A 6,000-nucleotide genomic window follows, 5' to 3' on the forward strand; every position below is an offset into this window, starting at 1 on the left:
CTCAGCCACGTCCACGGCCTCTTCACGAGCTACTCGTGTACTCATTTCATATTATCTGATTAAGAATTTTATGAATCAGTTTAACATTTCAGTGTTTATTACAGATGTCTTATGAATAACAGTAATTCAGAGTTTGAGTTTGTTTCCTTTTGCGGTAGCCTAGCTACGATCTCGATCTACTTATCGAGTTTCTATAGTTCGGTGTTACCCTAACTAAAGTACCATGATAAGGTTTTGTACAAGCATATAACAGATATTTCAGAAACAATTAGAAAGGCTCAGAAAACTTATAAACTTGGGCTGGAGATTCGGTGTGCCACCTTCTAAAAAACCTAATTTTTAGAAAACCTATTTTAATCTTTAAAATCATCTATTTGTAAAGAAAAAATATTGGAAACATTCTCGAAAACAATTTATAATCAAGTTCCAAAAAAAAATGATTTTTGAAAACCTTTATTCAGTGTTTCTTTACAAACTTCCATATTTAGACTCGTTCTACAGCCGAGTTGTTGCAACTTGGCTCTGATACCACTAAATGTAACACCTTAAACCCGGCCCAGACGTTATGGCCAGATCTGACTTGTCACATAGACTTACGACTTAGTATGCATTCGCTGGTTTAAGTGATTGGGGTGGTCTTTGTAAAAACAGCGGTTGAATGAAAAGCCGGTTTATCAATCTTTAGGCTATCCATTTGTTGTGCTTGTTAAGTCTTGAAAACGTTCATTAATTTTGAAAACCCGCGCAGCCTAACACTAGCAGTTTCGTCATAGTATAAATATAGTTAGAAAATAAAATCATAGCGGAAAAAAGAAATTTAAATAGCGGCCTTATTACAACTTACAACCCAAAATTAAATCGAATATAAAAATAATAAAATAAACTAACTTAGAAAACCAACTTTGCGAGATGATGTGGCGCTCGAATCCTCACGGCTCCAAGCCCACTATGGTTGGAGATTTCTGCAGAGATGAAAATAAAGGGTGAGTTCGGTAAACTCGATGTGTAACATAACCCAACCATAGCCCAAAACAGATCAAACCTCAAAGTCGACTTATCGGGCCTTGGTCGATGAAATCGAATTAAACCCATAGGCCCATAGCGGATCTGAACAAATATATCATTAATGCGAAATCCCAACACAGAGCCATCCATAACACCCCCGTACCAGCCTTACACTATGTGGGAAGAATACTCGACCCACCCAACCGCTACACACCACAAAAATTGCAATGAGGTGCGGATATTGTGACGAAGTCACCAGATATGAATATTGTGGCTAGGCCACCAAAAGATATATATATATATATATATGTGGCGAAACCACCGATTAATGAGGTTGCCGGATATTGTGACGAAGTCACTGTATCAGATATATGTGGCGAGGCCACTAGATTGCAATGAGAGTCGCGTAACACTTCCTCCATCAATATAAACCCATGTCCAATGCAACAAAATAATATGTCATGGCATACGATACGTAAATGTAACATCATGCTTTTCGAAAAAAAATAACCCTAGGGTAAAATCGTAATTTTGCGGGCATAAGGGTATTTCAAGAATTATTACCTATTGCTAAGGTTTCATGCTCATTCTAAAGTTTACCAAATAATCAGAAGTACTTACCTCGTCTTTTTACCAAAGTGGGCCCGTTGGCCCATTGGCCCGTTTTCGGCCCATTAAGCCCAAAAATACCGTTGTGCATGAAAATGCACACTCTGCACTCTAATCATCCAAATGCACCATATTCATTAACAAGCGTCTCACGGCTAGCCGCGACGTCATGAGTTCACAAAATATCAACGTTTCGGTATTTCGACTTTTATCGATTCAGTCTAAGGGAGGGTGTCGTTTACACACTTGGTTGATGACGATTAATGACGATATCTCCTACGCGATAATCCTACAATCGATCACTAACACATTAGACTTACAAATTAACGATAACTAACATAAATCCACGTCAACTAACCCAATCATCACACAAGTTAATCATTTACGCACGAGGGGCAAAATAGTCATTTTACCCTCCAGGGGTAAATCGGTAGTCCTACCCTACAGGGGTATTTTAGTAATTCTACAACTTATCCACTTGGGCCTACGAACCCATTGGGACCACATGGCCCATTTCAGCCCATCGCGGCCTGAAATAGCCGTCCTACTGCTAGAGTAATGAGATATACACACCTTTTAGGAGACTGCAGTTAATCCGCGCTCCAAACACTCTTAACTGACGCCCAACCGAAACGAGCACGTCACAAAGCGAAAGGGATCAGCCAAGAAGGGTATGCCTACTCTCCTCATGGTTTGCTCTATTTAAAGCCAGCTCTCCATCTATTCTTATGTTAGCTTCTCGATGTGGGATCCCTCCATCACCAGAGTTTAAAACCAACACCAACTCTTGCCATCCGAACATAGCAAAATAATCAACTTTTGCGTGCCAAGGGATTCAAACCAAAGTCCTCTTACGCCACCACCACTAGGCCATCAACTCATTTGTGTCATAAATCCAACACATTAAACTTTAAAGCGCACCTACTTGCTTCTAGATTTATTGAAAAGAAAAACCAAAATATATTGCAAGAGCTAAGACTTGAACCTTGGACCCCTTGCTTCCTCTATGGTGTCACATCCTTGTCCCCTAAGTGGCACCACCTTGCCACTACACCACACTCCCTTTTGTGTCATCTTTTACCCCTTTACTCTTAAATGCCCAAACGCCAATTGCATCACCTGTTCATAAAATTAAAATTTCGAAGACTACCACGGATTTAACTTAAGTTTGGGCCTTCCAAAGGCCCACTAACCTACTAAAATATATATTTTAACCAACCAGAACACACACAAATTTTAAAAAACACAGAAACACAGAAAAATCGAAAATTGGGGCGTTACAATTAAAGTTAAAATTAATAAAACCAAAAGCCATATTTTATTTTTATCATCATCCCCACCGAACATTCAATCGAAAATTAGCTATGGGAGAAGCTTTTGGTTTAGCTAAGCTTCAAATTCTTGATTAGGTAAGGTTTTAGCTCCGTTTTTGATGATTTTTACGTTTTTGGGATCGTTGCTTCGTAATCTGGCTAGCCCGTATCTCCGCTTTTGAAACTGTTAAAGATTTTGTGAGATGCCATTGATGAATGTTCATGCTTTTTGATGATTGATGATGAAATATGGAAGTTAGATGACAGTTTTACATATTGTACAAAGTGATTTTGTGTAAAAATGAAAATTATGGACTAATTTGTGAAATTATGAAATTATGTGCTTAAAAGTATGAATAAAGTAAAAATATGGGCTGATATATGATTGGGTAATATTCAGCTAAGCATGGGATTATTTAAATTTCATGAATATTATATTTTATGTGTTAAGGACTATATTGCAAAAATGTGAAATAATAGGGTCAAAAGTGTAATTTTGCCAAAATATGTAAATTATGTTAAATTGAATGAATTAATGATTAAATAAGTAAATTTTGTTATTATATAGATTGACAAAAAATGAGATTCGGATCTAAAACAGGGGAAAACAAAGTATCAGATTAGTAAACCTAATTCGTCGTTATAGCGAACGAGGTAAGTTCATATGCTAATAAACATATATAAATTGCGTTATAAATGCTTATTTACTATTGAATTGAATTGAATGTTGAATGGTCATGATTACGAGCCAAAAGCGACAGAGTTACAACGTCCGAAAGTCCCGTACGAACCTTAGGAATAGTATAGGATACAAATGTAAGGACATTATGTTACCGAGATGTGATTACATGTAAGACCATGTCTGGGACATTGGCATTGTATTGTGATTACGTGTAAGACCATGTCTGGGAAATTGACATCGTTAATCAATTTCATGTAAGACCCTGTCTGGGACAGTGACATCAATATGTGATAACATGTAAGACCATATTTGGTATATGGCATTGTATGAGCTTTATGTTATATCCAAGTATCCTTAGCGATTCCAAACGGTTCAATGGGCATAATAAGATGAGAATTACAGTATGGTCAAAATAAGTAATACAAGTACGTACAAAACTTATGTGAGAATCAAATGAATGTAAATTGTTGAGTTCATATTGTATTATGTATATTAAATAAGAAAGAATTGTGTATAAGTATGTTTCATGTCAAAATGTGTTTATTTGACTATAATGAAGTATATATTGAATGTTATGTGAGTTATGAATAATAGTTGTTTTAACTAAATATACATATGGCAATCGACTAATAAGACCATAACCGGGTTATGGCACGTGGAAGAAAGTGTAACACCCCTAACCCGTATCTGTTATTGGAATAAGGTTACGAGGTATTACCGGACAAGACACAAATTCTGAAATATAGTATGCGTACACTTGCTCAAACTCTTAAAACAATCAAATATTAACATATATAACCAACTTAAATTCTTTACAATCATATCATAACATTTTTCAAATATATATCCAGTTATAAAATTCATAAGTAAATAGTGCCAAATATATCATTTTACCACATAGCAAATGCATATCTAAGATATTATAAATAATTCAATTACAAACAAGAATTATATAAAGTAAACATATTTAAGTACATATTGTTTTCAGCAAAACTCTATTCGGCACAATAATGATATAATAAATTTAACCAAATCATTCATGGCATAAGTACATTGCTATATATAGTTTCAAATGGCTAAATCATAAACAAGTCTACTTATAAGTTCATCTAAGTAGATTGCGCAAGACTAAAAGGTCCTGTATCAATTTACACATATATTAAAAGAATACCGAATGGTCTAACCATCAAAGTACATATAACCATTCACATTCATCTATTTTGCATAAAAACAATCATGATTCCTTATAACTTAAATTACTATTTATTTGGTCATTTGACAAAGCCTTAGCCGAATGTAATCATGCTTATTACTTATGTTTATTTTAATGTCCACTTTCAACTCTACTCAATCACATTACGTGCATGTAATCTCTCATAGAATCAAATCCATATATTAACCATAATTTGCATCACATCAAACACATGACAAATATGTATATATATATACATATAACATAGCAAACACTTGTTTAATACTTTAAAAGACCAAAACCGAATCTAAACATTTTAATATCACTTATTTTGCAAAATAACAAAGGTCATATTCAATACCAATTCAATGATTACATATTTGAATAAGCACATATAAATATATATATCAAACCAACACATCATATGCTTACATATATAAGTGCCGAATCATGATTAATTTACTAAAATAATTCATATTCATTTCTTCACTTAATGAAAGCATATTGAACTCACTTTTATCATATGCCATAACCGAATCACCTTGTTACCAAAATACATGGAAAAGCTAAATAAAACATGTTTCACATATACATATATATATATATATATACATAACATTGCTGAATTATCAATTCAATAATTTCATTACCTAAATTCAACATTTAACTGAATACACTCATCAACCAAATTAAATCATTACTATCAACTACAAGACATAGCCAAATCATTAAACAATAGGTAACATATCAACCATAATTCATACTTATATATATATCATATCTGATTCAACCAAACCAAATAAAATCATCATTTGAGCATAGCATACAAACCAAACTTAGCACACACAAGAACTATGATCAAGATAGCAAATACTTATATATCAAATTAGCGATTTTCGCATGGCATATTATATACAAGACTTCAAACATATCTGAAAAGTAGTATAGCCTATACATGCCATAGGTTCAAAATTTAGCTTCTAAAAATACTGATAAATAGACGATAGTGTGATAGAGTTCGCTTACGATCCCCGAGCCCGTAACTAGTCTCCAAAATCTGTACCTTTTAATTCGATTTCGCATTTGGTCTTTACTTAACATTGTCCGTTGAATCATTCGAAATTAAATTGGATACTCGGATAGTCACACATATCGTACAATGCCAACGTCCCAGACGTGGTCTTACATGTAATTACATA

The sequence above is a fragment of the Gossypium arboreum genome, chromosome 2, assembly GCF_025698485.1.
Source record: "Gossypium arboreum isolate Shixiya-1 chromosome 2, ASM2569848v2, whole genome shotgun sequence".
Classification (NCBI taxonomy): domain Eukaryota; kingdom Viridiplantae; phylum Streptophyta; class Magnoliopsida; order Malvales; family Malvaceae; genus Gossypium; species Gossypium arboreum.